We start from the raw sequence: 24,097 nt of genomic DNA, 5'->3' as shown, positions 1-24,097 counted from the left end.
ACCTTCCATTGCTTGACTGCTGCGTGCGTGCGTGCGTGACCTTGAATTGAATCAGGTGTCCCTAATCCATCCAACACAAACCCCTGATTCGACTCATCAGCTTTCATCAGCATCAGTTTCTGGTGACCCAGATGGCATCCTTTATCAGGTTGAGGGTGAGCCAGAGCGAGGCAAATTCTTGCAATGTTTGGGCTTTGAGGCCCTGACCCACCCCCAGGATGGCGAGCTTGTAGTCCACCTGGGCCCCACCCGCTGGCAGGCACGGGAAAAACAGGGGGCCGGCCCTGGCCCACAGGTCCCGCGCAGCACCGCACTCCCAGAGCAGATGGTGGACGGTCTCCGGGTGGTTGCACCCGGACCGTGGGCAGATGGAGTTTTTGGCCATGCCTCTGGAGTGCATAACCGCCCTGACCGGGAGGATCTCATGAGCCACCATCCACGATAAGTCCTTGTGTCTGTTCTGGAGAGCTGGGTGGGCTGCGTTCCTCCAAACGTCTTTGGCCTCACTTAGTGTGAGGCCTGGAACTGGACTCACCACTTCCCGGTCCTGCACAAGAGAGATGAGGGATTTGTGGTTAGTTAAAATGCTTGCATCATTTGTCTCTAAAAGGAATTTTTTTAAAAATTTCTTTATAAAACTGTACTCTTTTGGCAAATTAAAAGACACTGGGGTTTTCAGGTCGATTGATAAAATTTTTATGCTTCTTAGGTAGGACCCCATCCAGAAACGAGCCATGGCCGCTGTCTTATTCTCTCTGGATGGGGTCAGCGCATATCCGATGTGGAGGGCGGTAAAGCGGCTACCTAAAAACAAGTGGGGGTCCGGGAGGCCTTTTCCGCCATTTTCCTTTCTTTTTTTAAAGACCTCCCTTTTTACTCGTTCCCATTTGGACCCCCACAGGAAATAAAATACCGCCCTCTCCAGGTTGGCCAGGAATCGCCTTGGGGGACTAAAAACAGAAGAAACAAGTAAAATTAGTGGTAAAATTACAGCTTTAAAAACTAAAACCTTGCCTTCAATTGTCAGTTGTCTGAGTCCCCAAAACCCCAGTCTTTGCCTAACTTTCCCTAAGATGTCAGTCCAGTTTCCCCGTCCTCCACCCTCTCTGTCAAATTTTACTCCTAAAACTGTCAGGTCGTTGCCTTTAAAATCCAAATCCAGTCCGCCTGTGTCCACGTTTCCCCACGGCCCGAAGAGCTGGGCCTCGGACTTACTCCTGTTGAGCTTAGCGCCCGAGGCCCGACCGTACCAGTCAGTCAAGTCAAGTGCTCTTCGTACTGATAAAAGGTCAGTCGCTAAAAGGGTTACGTCGTCCATATATAAAACACAGGTTGCGGTCAGTCCACCAGTCCCTGGGACGTCCAGTCCTTTAATCCATTTATCCCTTCTCAAGATTTGTGCCAGTGGCTCAATGCAGGCCACATACAGTAGGGGAGATAAAGGACACCCCTGACGGACGCCGCTGTGAATGTTTACAGCTTTGGATAAATGCCCATTAACTGCAAATTTACTGACTAGACTGTTGTATAGCAGTCCCACCCAAGCTATAAACCTCCCTGGGAACCCCATTTTTTCCAGTACCTTAAAAAGGAACTGGTGCGAGATGCGGTCAAAAGCTTTTTCAAAATCTAAATTTAGGACTACTAGCCGAATGTTTCTGTCTCTCGCGTAACAGATGGCGTCTCTAATCAGTACCAGGCTGTCTGTGATCTTCCTACCGGGCACAGCGCATGCTTGATCCAGGTGGATTACGTCCTCTAAAACAGTTGACATGCGTGTAGCTAAAATCTTACTAAAAAGTTTACAATCAAAATTTAAAAGCGTGATTGGTCTCCAGTTCTATTTAAGTCAGTCCTGTCTCCTTTTTTATATAAAAGCGAAACTATCCCTACTCTAAAGCTGTCCGGAAGTCTGTCGAGAGTCTCAAATTCTTTAAAAACTGTCAGTAAGTCATGTGCTAAAATGTCCCAGAAAGTCAAATAAAACTCCAAGGGAAGTCCATCCATTCCTGGGGACTTCCCTTTTTTAAAACTTTTGAGAGATTTATTTAATTCTAAAAGAGTAAAATCCTGGGCTAAAAGCACATTTGGACTCTTTATCTTTGTTTCTAAAAATTCTAAAACTTCATTTAAGATGCCATTGTGTACATTCTTTGGGCTGTATAAATCACTATAAAAAAGTTCTATTTCCCCTAAAATGTCCTCCATATTTTTTGCCTCCCTCCCTCTAAAAGTTTTTAAGATTGTTATTGAGCCTCCCCGTGAAATAGTCTTTTTAAAAAAATATCTTGTACACTTTTCTCCTTCTTCTATCTCTTTTTCTTTGCATCTTAAAATTACTCCCTTACTTTGAGTTTCGGATAAAACTGACATTTCTTTCTTTACTTCCTTTATTTCCTCCTTAAAATCCAATCCATTATTTAAAAGGTTAAAATATCTCTGCAGTCTTTTTTGCAGCCCCATCATGCGTCTTTTTTCTTTATTCTTTTTCTCCTTTCCTATTTTTCTAAAAAAATGTCCTGTCCTTTGTTTTACCATCTCCCACCACTGTGCTCGTGAGTCAAAAAAGTCTTGGAGGGTCTGCCATTGGCTGAACTGCTCCCTATACTCTCGAACCACTTCCTCATCTTTTAATAGGGAGCAGTTCAGCTTCCACAGCCCTCCCCCTACTGTCACACCCGTGGGTAGTGAAAGGGTGCAGGAGACCATCATGTGGTCAGTGAAGAAAAGGGGGGTCAATGTTGCATCGGTTGGCGGGCAGTCCCTTGTAAAAATATAGTCGATACGAGAGGCTCTGGCGCCATCACCACTGAACCAGGTGTAGCCCTCCTCTCTCTGATGCATTGTTTTAAAACAGTCGACTAACTTAAAATCTTTGACCAATTTATTTAATAAAACCGATGTCTTGTCGACCTTAAAATCTTCTCCTACCCTTTTCCTATCTTTTTTTGTTAAAACACAGTTAAAATCCCCTGCTACCACTAGGGGAGCCCTACCTAACATGTGGGGCTGCAAATCTTCTAAAAGCTTGTATCTGTCATTTTTACTTGTGTAACCATACAAATTTAAAACATTAAAATCCTTACCTAAAAAAGTCAGATTAACTAAAATTGCCCGCCCATCCCTCACCACAGTGCTGCCCTTCACCAAGATGTTGGGATTTTTTATTAAAATGGCCACACCGTCATTTCTGTTAAAATTGGAGCCACTCCAGATGGAGGGTCCTTTGGTCCACAGCTCTTCCCATTTTCTGTAATTGGTTAAAAAGGGCAGAGCACACTCTTGCAATAAATAGATGTCTGACTTAAAATTATTTAAACATGATAAAACACTCTGTGCTCGCAAAGTAGACCTCACACTTCTCACATTGATTGTAGAGATAGTGAGGGCCATGAGCAGTATGGTTAAAAATACAAGCATTGATGAAAATAAAAACAGATAAAAAGACTACAGAAATTGCATTAAAATCATGTTACTTCTTGTTGCACCTGCCTTTCCTTTTCCCCAGATAAACTGGGGTCAGGAGGGCAAGTGCTCGCCGCCTCAGAATCCACAGAGGAAACCTCTTGTGGATCCTTTGGTGACGATGTTCTTAGCTTAAAGTGCAGAAAGGAGACTTCATTTGGAGAGTCTGCAGGCCACATACGGTTCAGATCTTCCGAAGAGGAACTATCTGGCCGATGCGATGCCCGCAGCCTTTTCTCCTCTGTTTGAAGCAGAGGAGATCTCGCAGACCTTTTCTGCACTTGAGCATTTGGGAGTGAACACTCGGTTTCACTCCCACTATCCACCCCACTAACCTCCGATACGGTGTAGAGGGAGGAAGCCGTTTCATCTTCCTCCTCCTCCATTTTGTCTTTGCTTTTTTCTTGTTGGGGAGTGGCTTCCTCCCCCTTTTCATTAACGAATTCTGACTCCGCCCCTGTGGCCGCCCCACTTCTTTCTTCTTGTCCAATCCCTGAGGCTGGCTGGGAATGTGAAATTCCCGCCAAAACCTCAGGGCCCGCCTCCTCCTCTCTTTGTTCTTTTGATTGTTCCTTTGGTGGGGCGGCCATTTTGTTCCCTTTCAACTTGTTGGCAAAACTTTTAGGGCAATCTCTGTAGAAATGGTTAGCATCTCCACAGAGATTACACCGTCTGCCATTGGTACATTCCTCAAAAATGTGACCAATTTCTCTGCACTTCCTACACACAATTTCTTGGCATGCCTCAGCGAGGTGTCCCATTTTCCCACATTTTCGGCACAATTTGGGCATTCCCTGATAATGAATGTAGCCGCGGTTCTCTCCCAGCACAATCATTGAGGGTAAATGACTCAGACCCTGGAATCCGCTTGGATCTTCCCACTGTTTAATGGGAACTCTCCAAGCGCAATTCCAGATGCCGTCTTCGTCAAGCACCTTGACTGGTGGACTTCGAACCGTGCAAAATCTACCCAGCCATACAGCAACATCATCTCCACTCACTGTTTCATTGAACATTCTAACAATCACTGTTTTAATAGAATTGTCAGAAAGTTTCTCAACATTGAACATGGAGAACTGGGTCTTGCAATGCTCAAATCGTTGCCAGAAATCTTGCAACAAGGAAGCAGATCTAAAACTGACATCGAAACCTTTGTTCAGGGGCAGAGTCATTAAACAATTTAAATCACTGGCATTAAAATTGAGGGTTTTTTGGATGAGCTTCCTGGAGAAGTCTAAACGAGACAACCCCAGGAGCTTACCCTCCACCTCTCTAAATAAAAATCGCACGCTGTGGTGCCTCCGCATGCCGGCACGAGCAGCCGACATGGTGGAGGCACCGACAGCCTAAAAAAAAACGTAAAAGAACAATAAATACAATAAATAGATAAAAGAATAAAAGTCTTACCTTAAAACTGCTAACCTGTAAAACCAGCAGGGTCACTCTCCCTCTAAAAAGTTGTACGGCTCGGGACACCAGAAGCTCTCGAGCCAGGAAACCTTTAAGAGGCGATCGCAGTCTCAACCGTTCGACAAGACACTTGATCTTAGCCAAAAGGCCGAGAAGCGATGACACAATGACGCAGCGACAGGGGAGCCTGCAAAGGCGACGCCCATCTGGGAAGCGGTGAGGGGGGGAGGGTTGGCAAAGGCCTTACGTCGTAGAGACCTGAAACTTTGAGGGATGGTACTAGCCACTCGCTCTACAACATCACCAAGGCTGGCCCCCCGATGGGCCCGGCACGAAATGGCTCGTAGCTCCCAAACCGCACGCCGCAGAACCAAGTGTCTTATATCATCGGAATCCTTGGCTCGAGCCGAGCGAGACGCATGCCTCGGATTCGAAGGTTGCGCTGGCGAAATTTTCGGGTATTTGGGATTTTGTGAAAAACCTACTTTTGCACACTAGTCCTAGGTCTTTTGCCCGATCTGGCCCAAACCAGTGCAGAAAGATTCTCTGGAGTCTGACTGTCCGTCCAGATCGGAAAAAAAGTGGGAATTTCGATTCAGCTTGGCGGCGGCAGGCCAAAACCTACGGGCTGGGCGAGGCGGGGTCTGCTAGAACGGCTATAGCTCTTGGACGGAACGAGACAATTTCACCCAAGCCGGTACACCCGTGCACGGGCTCAGTCTGGGGTCAGGCGAGAAAGGACGCGGTGAATGGCCACCTAGTGGCGCTTTAAAATGAAAAAGCAACAACATGAGAGCGGCTATAGGCGAACGTATGTCGCGTGCTTTTTCACAGCACGCGCACGAGACAGTCGTACCATACGACAGAAAACCTCCATCCGAACAACTTTGCCTTTGGGACCACTGCTGTCAATCAACTCGTCCGTTGAATATCAAAGTTTGTGGGAAAAACCACATTCGGCAAACCGGTCGCAGGTTTCGACAACCTCGATGAAAACAAACGCAGTTCAGTTCTCTGAACTCTCCGGGTCACTGGCTGACACAGCAGAAAGAGACAGAAACATAACAAAACTGGTGCAACTTCACCCTTTGGGGCAGTGGGCGGCGCCACAAGCGTCAAGAACCGCACGCTTTTTCCCTCCACGCTATCTGCTTTTAACCAGTGTGTACAGGGGAGAGCGCGAACGCAGTCCCCCACTACCATAAATTATGCAGTCGAGATTCCCATATTTGGGGAATTCGCAGGGGTCAGCACAACCGGAGTGCAATGGCCGAGCCTCGCCCTGGGTGAACCACCTTCCTGATCATGGTGTCTCCCCTGCCAGGTAAGTATGAGTTGCCTGGCCTCCAGGCAGAGGCGCCCTATCCCCCTTCGCCATCCTCAAACACGGTGACCTTCCCCTCCCCCAAGAAAAGGAAGGACGGGGCACCTTCCATTGCTTGACTGCTGCGTGCGTGCGTGCGTGACCTTGATTTGAATCAGGTGTCCCTAATCCATCCAACACAAACCCCTGATTCGACTCATCAGCTCGTTGGTAAAGACTCTCAAATAAGAGGGACATCAAAAAACGTGCTGTGACGGTGATGAGTCAGCCGGCCGGCAACCGACGCTTTTGTTCTTCTTTTTTCCCTATGCTCATATGACCGCAGCTTGCTGCTTTCTCTGTGGCACGGTCATCGTTGCGTCACCTCATCGTCATTCTGTATGCGCTTCCTGGGTATTTCTGTATTCTCTGACAAAATTCCAGTGGTGTTGTTGGTTCTTCTATTAGTCACAACAAGTCGCAGTCCCCAAAAAGGGGAAGCACACCGTTCCTGGAGGCACTGCAATACCAGGTCGATGCGTGGAGTGGACGGAGCAAGCCCCGGTTCTGGCTCCATGTGCCAAAAATCAATTTAATATGCAGTCCCCGGATAGGGGACGTATCAGATATTAAACTGATAAGAACAGATACTACACTTGATCTTAGCCAAAAGGCCGAGAAGCGATGACACAATGACGCAGCGGCAGGGGAGCCTGCAAAGGCGACGCCCATCTGGGAAGCGGTGAGGGGGGGAGGGTTGGCAAAGGCCTTACGTCGTAGAGACCTGAAACTTTGAGGGATGGTACTAGCCACTCGCTCTACAACATCACCAAGGCTGGCCCCCCGATGGGCCCGGCACGAAATGGCTCGTAGCTCCCAAACCGCACGCCGCAGAACCAAGTGTCTTATATCATCGGAATCCTTGGCTCGAGCCGAGCGAGACGCATGCCTCGGATTCGAAGGTTGCGCTGGCGAAATTTTCGGGTATTTGGGATTTTGTGAAAAACCTACTTTTGCACACTAGTCCTAGGTCTTTTGCCCGATCTGGCCCAAACCAGTGCAGAAAGATTCTCTGGAGTCTGACTGTCCGTCCAGATCGGAAAAAAAGTGGGAATTTCGATTCAGCTTGGCGGCGGCAGGCCGAAACCTACGGGCTGGGCGAGGCGGGGTCTGCTAGAACGGCTATAGCTCTTGGACGGAACGAGACAATTTCACCCAAGCCGGTACACCCGTGCACGGGCTCAGTCTGGGGTCAGGCGAGAAAGGACGCGGTGAATGGCCACCTAGTGGCGCTTTAAAATGAAAAAGCAACAACATGAGAGCGGCTATAGGCGAACGTATGTCGCGTGCTTTTTCACAGCACGCGCACGAGACAGTCGTACCATACGACAGAAAACCTCCATCCGAACAACTTTGCCTTTGGGACCACTGCTGTCAATCAACTCGTCCGTTGAATATCAAAGTTTGTGGGAAAAACCACATTCGGCAAACCGGTCGCAGGTTTCGACAACCTCGATGAAAACAAACGCAGTTCAGTTCTCTGAACTCTCCGGGTCACTGGCTGACACAGCAGAAAGAGACAGAAACATAACAAAACTGGTGCAACTTCACCCTTTGGGGCAGTGGGCGGCGCCACAAGCGTCAAGAACCGCACGCTTTTTCCCTCCACGCTATCTGCTTTTAACCAGTGTGTACAGGGGAGAGCGCGAACGCAGTCCCCCACTACCATAAATTATGCAGTCGAGATTCCCACATTTGGGGAATTCGCAGGGGTCAGCACAACCGGAGTGCAATGGCCGAGCCTCGCCCTGGGTGAACCACCTTCCTGATCATGGTGTCTCCCCTGCCAGGTAAGTATGAGTTGCCTGGCCTCCAGGCAGAGGCGCCCTATCCCCCTTCGCCATCCTCAAACACGGTGACCTTCCCCTCCCCCAAGAAAAGGAAGGACGGGGCACCTTCCATTGCTTGACTGCTGCGTGCGTGCGTGCGTGACCTTGATTTGAATCAGGTGTCCCTAATCCATCCAACACAAACCCCTGATTCGACTCATCAGCTCGTTGGTAAAGACTCTCAAATAAGAGGGACATCAAAAAACGTGCTGTGACGGTGATGAGTCAGCCGGCCGGCAACCGACGCTTTTGTTCTTCTTTTTTCCCTATGCTCATATGACCGCAGCTTGCTGCTTTCTCTGTGGCACGGTCATCGTTGCGTCACCTCATCGTCATTCTGTATGCGCTTCCTGGGTATTTCTGTATTCTCTGACAAAATTCCAGTGGTGTTGTTGGTTCTTCTATTAGTCACAACAAGTCGCAGTCCCCAAAAAGGGGAAGCACACCGTTCCTGGAGGCACTGCAATACCAGGTCGATGCGTGGAGTGGACGGAGCAAGCCCCGGTTCTGGCTCCATGTGCCAAAAATCAATTTAATATGCAGTCCCCGGATAGGGGACGTATCAGATATTAAACTGATAAGAACAGATACTACACTTGATCTTAGCCAAAAGGCCGAGAAGCGATGACACAATGACGCAGCGGCAGGGGAGCCTGCAAAGGCGACGCCCATCTGGGAAGCGGTGAGGGGGGGAGGGTTGGCAAAGGCCTTACGTCGTAGAGACCTGAAACTTTGAGGGATGGTACTAGCCACTCGCTCTACAACATCACCAAGGCTGGCCCCCCGATGGGCCCGGCACGAAATGGCTCGTAGCTCCCAAACCGCACGCCGCAGAACCAAGTGTCTTATATCATCGGAATCCTTGGCTCGAGCCGAGCGAGACGCATGCCTCGGATTTGAAGGTTGCGCTGGCGAAATTTTCGGGTATTTGGGATTTTGTGAAAAACCTACTTTTGCACACTAGTCCTAGGTCTTTTGCCCGATCTGGCCCAAACCAGTGCAGAAAGATTCTCTGGAGTCTGACTGTCCGTCCAGATCGGAAAAAAAGTGGGAATTTCGATTCAGCTTGGCGGCGGCAGGCCGAAACCTACGGGCTGGGTGAGGCGGGGTCTGCTAGAACGGCTATAGCTCTTGGACGGAACGAGACAATTTCACCCAAGCCGGTACACCCGTGCACGGGCTCAGTCTGGGGTCAGGCGAGAAAGGACGCGGTGAATGGCCACCTAGTGGCGCTTTAAAATGAAAAAGCAACAACATGAGAGCGGCTATAGGCGAACGTATGTCGCGTGCTTTTTCACAGCACGCGCACGAGACAGTCGTACCATACGACAGAAAACCTCCATCCGAACAACTTTGCCTTTGGGACCACTGCTGTCAATCAACTCGTCCGTTGAATATCAAAGTTTGTGGGAAAAACCACATTCGGCAAACCGGTCGCAGGTTTCGACAACCTCGATGAAAACAAACGCAGTTCAGTTCTCTGAACTCTCCGGGTCACTGGCTGACACAGCAGAAAGAGACAGAAACATAACAAAACTGGTGCAACTTCACCCTTTGGGGCAGTGGGCGGCGCCACAAGCGTCAAGAACCGCACGCTTTTTCCCTCCACGCTATCTGCTTTTAACCAGTGTGTACAGGGGAGAGCGCGAACGCAGTCCCCCACTACCATAAATTATGCAGTCGAGATTCCCACATTTGGGGAATTCGCAGGGGTCAGCACAACCGGAGTGCAATGGCCGAGCCTCGCCCTGGGTGAACCACCTTCCTGATCATGGTGTCTCCCCTGCCAGGTAAGTATGAGTTGCCTGGCCTCCAGGCAGAGGCGCCCTATCCCCCTTCGCCATCCTCAAACACGGTGACCTTCCCCTCCCCCAAGAAAAGGAAGGACGGGGCACCTTCCATTGCTTGACTGCTGCGTGCGTGCGTGCGTGACCTTGATTTGAATCAGGTGTCCCTAATCCATCCAACACAAACCCCTGATTCGACTCATCAGCTCGTTGGTAAAGACTCTCAAATAAGAGGGACATCAAAAAACGTGCTGTGACGGTGATGAGTCAGCCGGCCGGCAACCGACGCTTTTGTTCTTCTTTTTTCCCTATGCTCATATGACCGCAGCTTGCTGCTTTCTCTGTGGCACGGTCATCGTTGCGTCACCTCATCGTCATTCTGTATGCGCTTCCTGGGTATTTCTGTATTCTCTGACAAAATTCCAGTGGTGTTGTTGGTTCTTCTATTAGTCACAACAAGTCGCAGTCCCCAAAAAGGGGAAGCACACCGTTCCTGGAGGCACTGCAATACCAGGTCGATGCGTGGAGTGGACGGAGCAAGCCCCGGTTCTGGCTCCATGTGCCAAAAATCAATTTAATATGCAGTCCCCGGATAGGGGACGTATCAGATATTAAACTGATAAGAACAGATACTACACTTGATCTTAGCCAAAAGGCCGAGAAGCGATGACACAATGACGCAGCGGCAGGGGAGCCTGCAAAGGCGACGCCCATCTGGGAAGCGGTGAGGGGGGGAGGGTTGGCAAAGGCCTTACGTCGTAGAGACCTGAAACTTTGAGGGATGGTACTAGCCACTCGCTCTACAACATCACCAAGGCTGGCCCCCCGATGGGCCCGGCACGAAATGGCTCGTAGCTCCCAAACCGCACGCCGCAGAACCAAGTGTCTTATATCATCGGAATCCTTGGCTCGAGCCGAGCGAGACGCATGCCTCGGATTTGAAGGTTGCGCTGGCGAAATTTTCGGGTATTTGGGATTTTGTGAAAAACCTACTTTTGCACACTAGTCCTAGGTCTTTTGCCCGATCTGGCCCAAACCAGTGCAGAAAGATTCTCTGGAGTCTGACTGTCCGTCCAGATCGGAAAAAAAGTGGGAATTTCGATTCAGCTTGGCGGCGGCAGGCCGAAACCTACGGGCTGGGTGAGGCGGGGTCTGCTAGAACGGCTATAGCTCTTGGACGGAACGAGACAATTTCACCCAAGCCGGTACACCCGTGCACGGGCTCAGTCTGGGGTCAGGCGAGAAAGGACGCGGTGAATGGCCACCTAGTGGCGCTTTAAAATGAAAAAGCAACAACATGAGAGCGGCTATAGGCGAACGTATGTCGCGTGCTTTTTCACAGCACGCGCACGAGACAGTCGTACCATACGACAGAAAACCTCCATCCGAACAACTTTGCCTTTGGGACCACTGCTGTCAATCAACTCGTCCGTTGAATATCAAAGTTTGTGGGAAAAACCACATTCGGCAAACCGGTCGCAGGTTTCGACAACCTCGATGAAAACAAACGCAGTTCAGTTCTCTGAACTCTCCGGGTCACTGGCTGACACAGCAGAAAGAGACAGAAACATAACAAAACTGGTGCAACTTCACCCTTTGGGGCAGTGGGCGGCGCCACAAGCGTCAAGAACCGCACGCTTTTTCCCTCCACGCTATCTGCTTTTAACCAGTGTGTACAGGGGAGAGCGCGAACGCAGTCCCCCACTACCATAAATTATGCAGTCGAGATTCCCACATTTGGGGAATTCGCAGGGGTCAGCACAACCGGAGTGCAATGGCCGAGCCTCGCCCTGGGTGAACCACCTTCCTGATCATGGTGTCTCCCCTGCCAGGTAAGTATGAGTTGCCTGGCCTCCAGGCAGAGGCGCCCTATCCCCCTTCGCCATCCTCAAACACGGTGACCTTCCCCTCCCCCAAGAAAAGGAAGGACGGGGCACCTTCCATTGCTTGACTGCTGCGTGCGTGCGTGCGTGACCTTGATTTGAATCAGGTGTCCCTAATCCATCCAACACAAACCCCTGATTCGACTCATCAGCTCGTTGGTAAAGACTCTCAAATAAGAGGGACATCAAAAAACGTGCTGTGACGGTGATGAGTCAGCCGGCCGGCAACCGACGCTTTTGTTCTTCTTTTTTCCCTATGCTCATATGACCGCAGCTTGCTGCTTTCTCTGTGGCACGGTCATCGTTGCGTCACCTCATCGTCATTCTGTATGCGCTTCCTGCGTATTTCTGTATTCTCTGACAAAATTCCAGTGGTGTTGTTGGTTCTTCTATTAGTCACAACAAGTCGCAGTCCCCAAAAAGGGGAAGCACACCGTTCCTGGAGGCACTGCAATACCAGGTCGATGCGTGGAGTGGACGGAGCAAGCCCCGGTTCCGGCTCCATGTGCCAAAAATCAATTTAATATGCAGTCCCCGGATAGGGGACGTATCAGATATTAAACTGATAAGAACAGATACTACACTTGATCTTAGCCAAAAGGCCGAGAAGCGATGACACAATGACGCAGCGGCAGGGGAGCCTGCAAAGGCGACGCCCATCTGGGAAGCGGTGAGGGGGGGAGGGTTGGCAAAGGCCTTACGTCGTAGAGACCTGAAACTTTGAGGGATGGTACTAGCCACTCGCTCTACAACATCACCAAGGCTGGCCCCCCGATGGGCCCGGCACGAAATGGCTCGTAGCTCCCAAACCGCACGCCGCAGAACCAAGTGTCTTATATCATCGGAATCCTTGGCTCGAGCCGAGCGAGACGCATGCCTCGGATTCGAAGGTTGCGCTGGCGAAATTTTCGGGTATTTGGGATTTTGTGAAAAACCTACTTTTGCACACTAGTCCTAGGTCTTTTGCCCGATCTGGCCCAAACCAGTGCAGAAAGATTCTCTGGAGTCTGACTGTCCGTCCAGATCGGAAAAAAAGTGGGAATTTCGATTCAGCTTGGCGGCGGCAGGCCGAAACCTACGGGCTGGGCGAGGCGGGGTCTGCTAGAACGGCTATAGCTCTTGGACGGAACGAGACAATTTCACCCAAGCCGGTACACCCGTGCACGGGCTCAGTCTGGGGTCAGGCGAGAAAGGACGCGGTGAATGGCCACCTAGTGGCGCTTTAAAATGAAAAAGCAACAACATGAGAGCGGCTATAGGCGAACGTATGTCGCGTGCTTTTTCACAGCACGCGCACGAGACAGTCGTACCATACGACAGAAAACCTCCATCCGAACAACTTTGCCTTTGGGACCACTGCTGTCAATCAACTCGTCCGTTGAATATCAAAGTTTGTGGGAAAAACCACATTCGGCAAACCGGTCGCAGGTTTCGACAACCTAGATGAAAACAAACGCAGTTCAGTTCTCTGAACTCTCCGGGTCACTGGCTGACACAGCAGAAAGAGACAGAAACATAACAAAACTGGTGCAACTTCACCCTTTGGGGCAGTGGGCGGCGCCACAAGCGTCAAGAACCGCACGCTTTTTCCCTCCACGCTATCTGCTTTTAACCAGTGTGTACAGGGGAGAGCGCGAACGCAGTCCCCCACTACCATAAATTATGCAGTCGAGATTCCCACATTTGGGGAATTCGCAGGGGTCAGCACAACCGGAGTGCAATGGCTGAGCCTCGCCCTGGGTGAACCACCTTCCTGATCATGGTGTCTCCCCTGCCAGGTAAGTATGAGTTGCCTGGCCTCCAGGCAGAGGCGCCCTATCCCCCTTCGCCATCCTCAAACACGGTGACCTTCCCCTCCCCCAAGAAAAGGAAGGACGGGGCACCTTCCATTGCTTGACTGCTGCGTGCGTGCGTGACCTTGATTTGAATCAGGTGTCCCTAATCCATCCAACACAAACCCCTGATTCGACTCATCAGCTCGTTGGTAAAGACTCTCAAATAAGAGGGACATCAAAAAACGTGCTGTGACGGTGATGAGTCAGCCGGCCGGCAACCGACGCTTTTGTTCTTCTTTTTTCCCTATGCTCATATGACCGCAGCTTGCTGCTTTCTCTGTGGCACGGTCATCGTTGCGTCACCTCATCGTCATTCTGTATGCGCTTCCTGGGTATTTCTGTATTCTCTGACAAAATTCCAGTGGTGTTGTTGGTTCTTCTATTAGTCACAACAAGTCGCAGTCCCCAAAAAGGGGAAGCACACCGTTCCTGGAGGCACTGCAATACCAGGTCGATGCGTGGAGTGGACGGAGCAAGCCCCGGTTCTGGCTCCATGTGCCAAAAATCAATTTAATATGCAGTCCCCGGATAGGGGACGTATCAGATATTAAACTGATAAGAACAGATACTACACTTGATCTTAGCCAAAAGGCCGAGAAGCGATGACACAATGACGCAGCGGCAGGGGAGCCTGCAAAGGCGACGCCCATCTGGGAAGCGGTGAGGGGGGGAGGGTTGGCAAAGGCCTTACGTCGTAGAGACCTGAAACTTTGAGGGATGGTACTAGCCACTCGCTCTACAACATCACCAAGGCTGGCCCCCCGATGGGCCCGGCACGAAATGGCTCGTAGCTCCCAAACCGCACGCCGCAGAACCAAGTGTCTTATATCATCGGAATCCTTGGCTCGAGCCGAGCGAGACGCATGCCTCGGATTCGAAGGTTGCGCTGGCGAAATTTTCGGGTATTTGGGATTTTGTGAAAAACCTACTTTTGCACACTAGTCCTAGGTCTTTTGCCCGATCTGGCCCAAACCAGTGCAGAAAGATTCTCTGGAGTCTGACTGTCCGTCCAGATCGGAAAAAAAGTGGGAATTTCGATTCAGCTTGGCGGCGGCAGGCCGAAACCTACGGGCTGGGCGAGGCGGGGTCTGCTAGAACGGCTATAGCTCTTGGACGGAACGAGACAATTTCACCCAAGCCGGTACACCCGTGCACGGGCTCAGTCTGGGGTCAGGCGAGAAAGGACGCGGTGAATGGCCACCTAGTGGCGCTTTAAAATGAAAAAGCAACAACATGAGAGCGGCTATAGGCGAACGTATGTCGCGTGCTTTTTCACAGCACGCGCACGAGACAGTCGTACCATACGACAGAAAACCTCCATCCGAACAACTTTGCCTTTGGGACCACTGCTGTCAATCAACTCGTCCGTTGAATATCAAAGTTTGTGGGAAAAACCACATTCGGCAAACCGGTCGCAGGTTTCGACAACCTCGATGAAAACAAACGCAGTTCAGTTCTCTGAACTCTCCGGGTCACTGGCTGACACAGCAGAAAGAGACAGAAACATAACAAAACTGGTGCAACTTCACCCTTTGGGGCAGTGGGCGGCGCCACAAGCGTCAAGAACCGCACGCTTTTTCCCTCCACGCTATCTGCTTTTAACCAGTGTGTACAGGGGAGAGCGCGAACGCAGTCCCCCACTACCATAAATTATGCAGTCGAGATTCCCACATTTGGGGAATTCGCAGGGGTCAGCACAACCGGAGTGCAATGGCCGAGCCTCGCCCTGGGTGAACCACCTTCCTGATCATGGTGTCTCCCCTGCCAGGTAAGTATGAGTTGCCTGGCCTCCAGGCAGAGGCGCCCTATCCCCCTTCGCCATCCTCAAACACGGTGACCTTCCCCTCCCCCAAGAAAAGGAAGGACGGGGCACCTTCCATTGCTTGACTGCTGCGTGCGTGCGTGCGTGACCTTGATTTGAATCAGGTGTCCCTAATCCATCCAACACAAACCCCTGATTCGACTCATCAGCTCGTTGGTAAAGACTCTCAAATAAGAGGGACATCAAAAAACGTGCTGTGACGGTGATGAGTCAGCCGGCCGGCAACCGACGCTTTTGTTCTTCTTTTTTCCCTATGCTCATATGACCGCAGCTTGCTGCTTTCTCTGTGGCACGGTCATCGTTGCGTCACCTCATCGTCATTCTGTATGCGCTTCCTGCGTATTTCTGTATTCTCTGACAAAATTCCAGTGGTGTTGTTGGTTCTTCTATTAGTCACAACAAGTCGCAGTCCCCAAAAAGGGGAAGCACACCGTTCCTGGAGGCACTGCAATACCAGGTCGATGCGTGGAGTGGACGGAGCAAGCCCCGGTTCCGGCTCCATGTGCCAAAAATCAATTTAATATGCAGTCCCCGGATAGGGGACGTATCAGATATTAAACTGATAAGAACAGATACTACACTTGATCTTAGCCAAAAGGCCGAGAAGCGATGACACAATGACGCAGCGGCAGGGGAGCCGGCAAAGGCGACGCCCATCTGGGAAGCGGTGAGGGGGGGAGGGTTGGCAAAGGCCTTACGTCGTAGAGACCTGAAACTTTGAGGGATGGTACTAGCCACTCGCTCTACAACATCACCAAGGCTGGCCCCCCGATGGGCCCGGCACGAAATGGCTCGTAGCTCCCAAACCGCACGCCGCAGAACCAAGTGTCTTATATCATCGGAATCCTTGGCTCGAGCCGAGCGAGACGCATGCCTCGGATTCGAAGGTTGCGCTGGCGAAATTTTCGGGTATTTGGGATTTTGTGAAAAACCTACTTTTGCACACTAGTCCTAGGTCTTTTGCCCGATCTGGCCCAAACCAGTGCAGAAAGATTCTCTGGAGTCTGACTGTCCGTCCAGATCGGAAAAAAAGTGGGAATTTCGATTCAGCTTGGCGGCGGCAGGCCGAAACCTACGGGCTGGGCGAGGCGGGGTCTGCTAGAACGGCTATAGCTCTTGGACGGAACGAGACAATTTCACCCAAGCCGGTACACCCGTGCACGGGCTCAGTCTGGGGTCAGGCGAGAAAGGACGCGGTGAATGGCCACCTAGTGGCGCTTTAAAATGAAAAAGCAACAACATGAGAGCGGCTATAGGCGAACGTATGTCGCGTGCTTTTTCACAGCACGCGCACGAGACAGTCGTACCATACGACAGAAAACCTCCATCCGAACAACTTTGCCTTTGGGACCACTGCTGTCAATCAACTCGTCCGTTGAATATCAAAGTTTGTGGGAAAAACCACATTCGGCAAACCGGTCGCAGGTTTCGACAACCTCGATGAAAACAAACGCAGTTCAGTTCTCTGAACTCTCCGGGTCACTGGCTGACACAGCAGAAAGAGACAGAAACATAACAAAACTGGTGCAACTTCACCCTTTGGGGCAGTGGGCGGCGCCACAAGCGTCAAGAACCGCACGCTTTTTCCCTCCACGCTATCTGCTTTTAACCAGTGTGTACAGGGGAGAGCGCGAACGCAGTCCCCCACTACCATAAATTATGCAGTCGAGATTCCCACATTTGGGGAATTCGCAGGGGTCAGCACAACCGGAGTGCAATGGCCGAGCCTCGCCCTGGGTGAACCACCTTCCTGATCATGGTGTCTCCCCTGCCAGGTAAGTATGAGTTGCCTGGCCTCCAGGCAGAGGCGCCCTATCCCCCTTCGCCATCCTCAAACACGGTGACCTTCCCCTCCCCCAAGAAAAGGAAGGACGGGGCACCTTCCATTGCTTGACTGCTGCGTGCGTGCGTGCGTGACCTTGATTTGAATCAGGTGTCCCTAATCCATCCAACACAAACCCCTGATTCGACTCATCAGCTCGTTGGTAAAGACTCTCAAATAAGAGGGACATCAAAAAACGTGCTGTGACGGTGATGAGTCAGCCGGCCGGCAACCGACGCTTTTGTTCTTCTTTTTTCCCTATGCTCATATGACCGCAGCTTGCTGCTTTCTCTGTGGCACGGTCATCGTTGCGTCACCTCATCGTCATTCTGTATGCGCTTCCTGCGTATTTCTGTATTCTCTGACAAAATTCCAGTGGTGTTGTTGGTTCTTCTATTAGTCACAACAAGTCGCAGTCCCCAAAAAGGGGAAGCACACCGTTCCTGGAGGCACTGCAATACCAGGTCGATGCGTGGAGTGGACGGAGCAAGCCCCGGTTCCGGCTCCATGTGCCAAAAATCAATTTAATATGCAGTCCCCGGATAGGGGACGTATCAGATATTAAACTGATAAGAACAGATACTACACTTGATCTTAGCCAAAAGGCCGAGAAGCGATGACACAATGACGCAGCGGCAGGGGAGCCGGCAAAGGCGACGCCCATCTGGGAAGCGGTGAGGGGGGGAGGGTTGGCAAAGGCCTTACGTCGTAGAGACCTGAAACTTTGAGGGATGGTACTAGCCACTCGCTCTACAACATCACCAAGGCTGGCCCCCCGATGGGCCCGGCACGAAATGGCTCGTAGCTCCCAAACCGCACGCCGCAGAACCAAGTGTCTTATATCATCGGAATCCTTGGCTCGAGCCGAGCGAGACGCATGCCTCGGATTCGAAGGTTGCGCTGGCGAAATTTTCGGGTATTTGGGATTTTGTGAAAAACCTACTTTTGCACACTAGTCCTAGGTCTTTTGCCCGATCTGGCCCAAACCAGTGCAGAAAGATTCTCTGGAGTCTGACTGTCCGTCCAGATCGGAAAAAAAGTGGGAATTTCGATTCAGCTTGGCGGCGGCAGGCCGAAACCTACGGGCTGGGCGAGGCGGGGTCTGCTAGAACGGCTATAGCTCTTGGACGGAACGAGACAATTTCACCCAAGCCGGTACACCCGTGCACGGGCTCAGTCTGGGGTCAGGCGAGAAAGGACGCGGTGAATGGCCACCTAGTGGCGCTTTAAAATGAAAAAGCAACAACATGAGAGCGGCTATAGGCGAACGTATGTCGCGTGCTTTTTCACAGCACGCGCACGAGACAGTCGTACCATACGACAGAAAACCTCCATCCGAACAACTTTGCCTTTGGGACCACTGCTGTCAATCAACTCGTCCGTTGAATATCAAAGTTTGTGGGAAAAACCACATTCGGCAAACCGGTCGCAGGTTTCGACAACCTCGATGAAAACAAACGCAGTTCAGTTCTCTGAACTCTCCGGGTCACTGGCTGACACAGCAGAAAGAGACAGAAACATAACAAAACTGGTGCAACTTCACCCTTTGGGGCAGTGGGCGGCGCCACAAGCGTCAAGAACCGCACGCTTTTTCCCTCCACGCTATCTGCTTTTAACCAGTGTGTACAGGGGAGAGCGCGAACGCAGTCCCCCACTACCATAAATTATGCAGTCGAGATTCCCACATTTGGGGAATTCGCAGGGGTCAGCACAACCGGAGTGCAATGGCCGAGCCTCGCCCTGGGTGAACCACCTTCCTGATCATGGTGTCTCCCCTGCCAGGTAAGTATGAGTTGCCTGGCCTCCAGGCAGAGGCGCCCTATCCCCCTTCGCCATCCTCAAACACGGTGACCTTCCCCTCCCCCAAGAAAAGGAAGGACGGGGCACCTTCCATTGCTTGACTGCTGCGTGCGTGCGTGCGTGACCTTGATTTGAATCAGGTGTCCCTAATCCATCCAACACAAACCCCTGATTCGACTCATCAGCTCGTTGGTAAAGACTCTCAAATAAGAGGGACATCAAAAAACGTGCTGTGACGGTGATGAGTCAGCCGGCCGGCAACCGACGCTTTTGTTCTTCTTTTTTCCCTATGCTCATATGACCGCAGCTTGCTGCTTTCTCTGTGGCACGGTCATCGTTGCGTCACCTCATCGTCATTCTGTATGCGCTTCCTGGGTATTTCTGTATTCTCTGACAAAATTCCAGTGGTGTTGTTGGTTCTTCTATTAGTCACAACAAGTCGCAGTCCCCAAAAAGGGGAAGCACACCGTTCCTGGAGGCACTGCAATACCAGGTCGATGCGTGGAGTGGACGGAGCAAGCCCCGGTTCTGGCTCCATGTGCCAAAAATCAATTTAATATGCAGTCCCCGGATAGGGGACGTATCAGATATTAAACTGATAAGAACAGATACTACACTTGATCTTAGCCAAAAGGCCGAGAAGCGATGACACAATGACGCAGCGGCAGGGGAGCCTGCAAAGGCGACGCCCATCTGGGAAGCGGTGAGGGGGGGAGGGTTGGCAAAGGCCTTACGTCGTAGAGACCTGAAACTTTGAGGGATGGTACTAGCCACTCGCTCTACAACATCACCAAGGCTGGCCCCCCGATGGGCCCGGCACGAAATGGCTCGTAGCTCCCAAACCGCACGCCGCAGAACCAAGTGTCTTATATCATCGGAATCCTTGGCTCGAGCCGAGCGAGACGCATGCCTCGGATTCGAAGGTTGCGCTGGCGAAATTTTCGGGTATTTGGGATTTTGTGAAAAACCTACTTTTGCACACTAGTCCTAGGTCTTTTGCCCGATCTGGCCCAAACCAGTGCAGAAAGATTCTCTGGAGTCTGACTGTCCGTCCAGATCGGAAAAAAAGTGGGAATTTCGATTCAGCTTGGCGGCGGCAGGCCGAAACCTACGGGCTGGGCGAGGCGGGGTCTGCTAGAACGGCTATAGCTCTTGGACGGAACGAGACAATTTCACCCAAGCCGGTACACCCGTGCACGGGCTCAGTCTGGGGTCAGGCGAGAAAGGACGCGGTGAATGGCCACCTAGTGGCGCTTTAAAATGAAAAAGCAACAACATGAGAGCGGCTATAGGCGAACGTATGTCGCGTGCTTTTTCACAGCACGCGCACGAGACAGTCGTACCATACGACAGAAAACCTCCATCCGAACAACTTTGCCTTTGGGACCACTGCTGTCAATCAACTCGTCCGTTGAATATCAAAGTTTGTGGGAAAAACCACATTCGGCAAACCGGTCGCAGGTTTCGACAACCTCGATGAAAACAAACGCAGTTCAGTTCTCTGAACTCTCCGGGTCACTGGCTGACACAGCAGAAAGAGACAGAAACATAACAAAACTGGTGCAACTTCACCCTTTGGGGCAGTGGGCGGCGCCACAAGCGTCAAGAACCGCACGCTTTTTCCCTCCACGCTATCTGCTTTTAACCAGTGTGTACAGGGGAGAGCGCGAACGCAGTCCCCCACTACCATAAATTATGCAGTCGAGATTCCCACATTTGGGGAATTCGCAGGGGTCAGCACAACCGGAGTGCAATGGCCGAGCCTCGCCCTGGGTGAACCACCTTCCTGATCATGGTGTCTCCCCTGCCAGGTAAGTATGAGTTGCCTGGCCTCCAGGCAGAGGCGCCCTATCCCCCTTCGCCATCCTCAAACACGGTGACCTTCCCCTCCCCCAAGAAAAGGAAGGACGGGGCACCTTCCATTGCTTGACTGCTGCGTGCGTGCGTGCGTGACCTTGATTTGAATCAGGTGTCCCTAATCCATCCAACACAAACCCCTGATTCGACTCATCAGCTCGTTGGTAAAGACTCTCAAATAAGAGGGACATCAAAAAACGTGCTGTGACGGTGATGAGTCAGCCGGCCGGCAACCGACGCTTTTGTTCTTCTTTTTTCCCTATGCTCATATGACCGCAGCTTGCTGCTTTCTCTGTGGCACGGTCATCGTTGCGTCACCTCATCGTCATTCTGTATGCGCTTCCTGGGTATTTCTGTATTCTCTGACAAAATTCCAGTGGTGTTGTTGGTTCTTCTATTAGTCACAACAAGTCGCAGTCCCCAAAAAGGGGAAGCACACCGTTCCTGGAGGCACTGCAATACCAGGTCGATGCGTGGAGTGGACGGAGCAAGCCCCGGTTCTGGCTCCATGTGCCAAAAATCAATTTAATATGCAGTCCCCGGATAGGGGACGTATCAGATATTAAACTGATAAGAACAGATACTACACTTGATCTTAGCCAAAAGGCCGAGAAGCGATGACACAATGACGCAGCGGCAGGGGAGCCTGCAAAGGCGACGCCCATCTGGGAAGCGGTGAGGGGGGGAGGGTTGGCAAAGGCCTTACGTCGTAGAGACCTGAAACTTTGAGGGATGGTACTAGCCACTCGCTCTACAACATCACCAAGGCTGGCCCCCCGATGGGCCCGGCACGAAATGGCTCGTAGCTCCCAAACCGCACGCCGCAGAACCAAGTGTCTTATATCATCGGAATCCTTGGCTCGAGCCGAGCGAGACGCATGCCTCGGATTCGAAGGTTGCGCTGGCGAAATTTTCGGGTATTTGGGATTTTGTGAAAAACCTACTTTTGCACACTAGTCCTAGGTCTTTTGCCCGATCTGGCCCAAACCAGTGCAGAAAGATTCTCTGGAGTCTGACTGTCCGTCCAGATCGGAAAAAAAGTGGGAATTTCGATTCAGCTTGGCGGCGGCAGGCCGAAACCTACGGGCTGGGCGAGGCGGGGTCTGCTAGAACGGCTATAGCTCTTGGACGGAACGAGACAATTTCACCCAAGCCGGTACACCCGTGCACGGGCTCAGTCTGGGGTCAGGCGAGAAAGGACGCGGTGAATGGCCACCTAGTGGCGCTTTAAAATGAAAAAGCAACAACATGAGAGCGGCTATAGGCGAACGTATGTCGCGTGCTTTTTCACAGCACGCGCACGAGACAGTCGTACCATACGACAGAAAACCTCCATCCGAACAACTTTGCCTTTGGGACCACTGCTGTCAATCAACTCGTCCGTTGAATATCAAAGTTTGTGGGAAAAACCACATTCGGCAAACCGGTCGCAGGTTTCGACAACCTCGATGAAAACAAACGCAGTTCAGTTCTCTGAACTCTCCGGGTCACTGGCTGACACAGCAGAAAGAGACAGAAACATAACAAAACTGGTGCAACTTCACCCTTTGGGGCAGTGGGCGGCGCCACAAGCGTCAAGAACCGCACGCTTTTTCCCTCCACGCTATCTGCTTTTAACCAGTGTGTACAGGGGAGAGCGCGAACGCAGTCCCCCACTACCATAAATTATGCAGTCGAGATTCCCACATTTGGGGAATTCGCAGGGGTCAGCACAACCGGAGTGCAATGGCCGAGCCTCGCCCTGGGTGAACCACCTTCCTGATCATGGTGTCTCCCCTGCCAGGTAAGTATGAGTTGCCTGGCCTCCAGGCAGAGGCGCCCTATCCCCCTTCGCCATCCTCAAACACGGTGACCTTCCCCTCCCCCAAGAAAAGGAAGGACGGGGCACCTTCCATTGCTTGACTGCTGCGTGCGTGCGTGCGTGACCTTGATTTGAATCAGGTGTCCCTAATCCATCCAACACAAACCCCTGATTCAACTCATCAGCTCGTTGGTAAAGACTCTCAAATAAGAGGGACATCAAAAAACGTGCTGTGACGGTGATGAGTCAGCCGGCCGGCAACCGACGCTTTTGTTCTTCTTTTTTCCCTATGCTCATATGACCGCAGCTTGCTGCTTTCTCTGTGGCACGGTCATCGTTGCGTCACCTCATCGTCATTCTGTATGCGCTTCCTGGGTATTTCTGTATTCTCTGACAAAATTCCAGTGGTGTTGTTGGTTCTTCTATTAGTCACAACAAGTCGCAGTCCCCAAAAAGGGGAAGCACACCGTTCCTGGAGGCACTGCAATACCAGGTCGATGCGTGGAGTGGACAGAGCAAGCCCCGGTTCTGGCTCCATGTGCCAAAAATCAATTTAATATGCAGTCCCCGGATAGGGGACGTATCAGATATTAAACTGATAAGAACAGATACTACACTTGATCTTAGCCAAAAGGCCGAGAAGCGATGACACAATGACGCAGCGGCAGGGGAGCCTGCAAAGGCGACGCCCATCTGGGAAGCGGTGAGGGGGGGAGGGTTGGCAAAGGCCTTACGTCGTAGAGACCTGAAACTTTGAGGGATGGTACTAGCCACTCGCTCTACAACATCACCAAGGCTGGCCCCCCGATGGGCCCGGCACGAAATGGCTCGTAGCTCCCAAACCGCACGCCGCAGAACCAAGTGTCTTATATCATCGGAATCCTTGGCTCGAGCCGAGCGAGACGCATGCCTCGGATTCGAAGGTTGCGCTGGCGAAATTTTCGGGTATTTGGGATTTTGTGAAAAACCTACTTTTGCACACTAGTCCTAGGTCTTTTGCCCGATCTGGCCCAAACCAGTGCAGAAAGATTCTCTGGAGTCTGACTGTCCGTCCAGATCGGAAAAAAAGTGGGAATTTCGATTCAGCTTGGCGGCGGCAGGCCGAAACCTACGGGCTGGGCGAGGCGGGGTCTGCTAGAACGGCTATAGCTCTTGGACGGAACGAGACAATTTCACCCAAGCCGGTACACCCGTGCACGGGCTCAGTCTGGGGTCAGGCGAGAAAGGACGCGGTGAATGGCCACCTAGTGGCGCTTTAAAATGAAAAAGCAACAACATGAGAGCGGCTATAGGCGAACGTATGTCGCGTGCTTTTTCACAGCACGCGCACGAGACAGTCGTACCATACGACAGAAAACCTCCATCCGAACAACTTTGCCTTTGGGACCACTGCTGTCAATCAACTCGTCCGTTGAATATCAAA

General features: G+C 51.5%; 20 non-coding genes across 20 annotated transcripts; all 20 read right to left on the bottom strand.

Annotated features, from left to right (window-relative positions):
• Nucleotides 1–6,043: 6,043 nt before the first annotated feature.
• Nucleotides 6,044–6,207, bottom strand: LOC137079705 (U1 spliceosomal RNA). Its single transcript, XR_010905649.1, has one exon. It is a non-coding gene; the product is annotated as a U1 spliceosomal RNA (small nuclear RNA).
• A 466-nt stretch (nt 6,208–6,673) lies between these two features.
• Nucleotides 6,674–6,864, bottom strand: LOC137080050 (U2 spliceosomal RNA). The gene has a single exon (XR_010905970.1). It is a non-coding gene; the product is annotated as a U2 spliceosomal RNA (small nuclear RNA).
• Nucleotides 6,865–7,872: 1,008 nt separating this feature from the next.
• LOC137080454 (U1 spliceosomal RNA) lies at nt 7,873–8,036 on the bottom strand. The gene has a single exon (XR_010906306.1). It is a non-coding gene; the product is annotated as a U1 spliceosomal RNA (small nuclear RNA).
• A 466-nt stretch (nt 8,037–8,502) lies between these two features.
• LOC137080049 (U2 spliceosomal RNA) lies at nt 8,503–8,693 on the bottom strand. The gene has a single exon (XR_010905969.1). It is a non-coding gene; the product is annotated as a U2 spliceosomal RNA (small nuclear RNA).
• Nucleotides 8,694–9,701: 1,008 nt separating this feature from the next.
• LOC137080453 (U1 spliceosomal RNA) lies at nt 9,702–9,865 on the bottom strand. Its single transcript, XR_010906305.1, has one exon. It is a non-coding gene; the product is annotated as a U1 spliceosomal RNA (small nuclear RNA).
• Nucleotides 9,866–10,331: 466 nt separating this feature from the next.
• LOC137080048 (U2 spliceosomal RNA) lies at nt 10,332–10,522 on the bottom strand. Its single transcript, XR_010905968.1, has one exon. It is a non-coding gene; the product is annotated as a U2 spliceosomal RNA (small nuclear RNA).
• A 1,008-nt stretch (nt 10,523–11,530) lies between these two features.
• On the bottom strand, nt 11,531–11,694 carry LOC137080452 (U1 spliceosomal RNA). The gene has a single exon (XR_010906304.1). It is a non-coding gene; the product is annotated as a U1 spliceosomal RNA (small nuclear RNA).
• Nucleotides 11,695–12,160: 466 nt separating this feature from the next.
• Nucleotides 12,161–12,351, bottom strand: LOC137079940 (U2 spliceosomal RNA). Its single transcript, XR_010905867.1, has one exon. It is a non-coding gene; the product is annotated as a U2 spliceosomal RNA (small nuclear RNA).
• A 1,008-nt stretch (nt 12,352–13,359) lies between these two features.
• On the bottom strand, nt 13,360–13,523 carry LOC137080313 (U1 spliceosomal RNA). The gene has a single exon (XR_010906166.1). It is a non-coding gene; the product is annotated as a U1 spliceosomal RNA (small nuclear RNA).
• Nucleotides 13,524–13,985: 462 nt separating this feature from the next.
• LOC137080047 (U2 spliceosomal RNA) lies at nt 13,986–14,176 on the bottom strand. The gene has a single exon (XR_010905967.1). It is a non-coding gene; the product is annotated as a U2 spliceosomal RNA (small nuclear RNA).
• A 1,008-nt stretch (nt 14,177–15,184) lies between these two features.
• LOC137080450 (U1 spliceosomal RNA) lies at nt 15,185–15,348 on the bottom strand. Its single transcript, XR_010906302.1, has one exon. It is a non-coding gene; the product is annotated as a U1 spliceosomal RNA (small nuclear RNA).
• Nucleotides 15,349–15,814: 466 nt separating this feature from the next.
• On the bottom strand, nt 15,815–16,005 carry LOC137079938 (U2 spliceosomal RNA). The gene has a single exon (XR_010905865.1). It is a non-coding gene; the product is annotated as a U2 spliceosomal RNA (small nuclear RNA).
• Nucleotides 16,006–17,013: 1,008 nt separating this feature from the next.
• On the bottom strand, nt 17,014–17,177 carry LOC137080449 (U1 spliceosomal RNA). Its single transcript, XR_010906301.1, has one exon. It is a non-coding gene; the product is annotated as a U1 spliceosomal RNA (small nuclear RNA).
• Nucleotides 17,178–17,643: 466 nt separating this feature from the next.
• LOC137079937 (U2 spliceosomal RNA) lies at nt 17,644–17,834 on the bottom strand. Its single transcript, XR_010905864.1, has one exon. It is a non-coding gene; the product is annotated as a U2 spliceosomal RNA (small nuclear RNA).
• A 1,008-nt stretch (nt 17,835–18,842) lies between these two features.
• LOC137080448 (U1 spliceosomal RNA) lies at nt 18,843–19,006 on the bottom strand. The gene has a single exon (XR_010906300.1). It is a non-coding gene; the product is annotated as a U1 spliceosomal RNA (small nuclear RNA).
• A 466-nt stretch (nt 19,007–19,472) lies between these two features.
• On the bottom strand, nt 19,473–19,663 carry LOC137080045 (U2 spliceosomal RNA). The gene has a single exon (XR_010905965.1). It is a non-coding gene; the product is annotated as a U2 spliceosomal RNA (small nuclear RNA).
• A 1,008-nt stretch (nt 19,664–20,671) lies between these two features.
• On the bottom strand, nt 20,672–20,835 carry LOC137080447 (U1 spliceosomal RNA). Its single transcript, XR_010906299.1, has one exon. It is a non-coding gene; the product is annotated as a U1 spliceosomal RNA (small nuclear RNA).
• A 466-nt stretch (nt 20,836–21,301) lies between these two features.
• Nucleotides 21,302–21,492, bottom strand: LOC137080043 (U2 spliceosomal RNA). The gene has a single exon (XR_010905964.1). It is a non-coding gene; the product is annotated as a U2 spliceosomal RNA (small nuclear RNA).
• A 1,008-nt stretch (nt 21,493–22,500) lies between these two features.
• On the bottom strand, nt 22,501–22,664 carry LOC137080446 (U1 spliceosomal RNA). Its single transcript, XR_010906298.1, has one exon. It is a non-coding gene; the product is annotated as a U1 spliceosomal RNA (small nuclear RNA).
• Nucleotides 22,665–23,130: 466 nt separating this feature from the next.
• LOC137080055 (U2 spliceosomal RNA) lies at nt 23,131–23,321 on the bottom strand. The gene has a single exon (XR_010905975.1). It is a non-coding gene; the product is annotated as a U2 spliceosomal RNA (small nuclear RNA).
• Between the last annotated feature and the right edge of the window lie 776 nt (nt 23,322–24,097).

This window comes from Pseudorasbora parva, chromosome 6 (genome assembly GCF_024679245.1).
Source record: "Pseudorasbora parva isolate DD20220531a chromosome 6, ASM2467924v1, whole genome shotgun sequence".
NCBI lineage: Eukaryota > Metazoa > Chordata > Actinopteri > Cypriniformes > Gobionidae > Pseudorasbora > Pseudorasbora parva.
The sequence above is the reverse complement of the archived record's forward strand: the minus strand, read 5'-3'. Positions and strand labels throughout refer to the sequence as shown.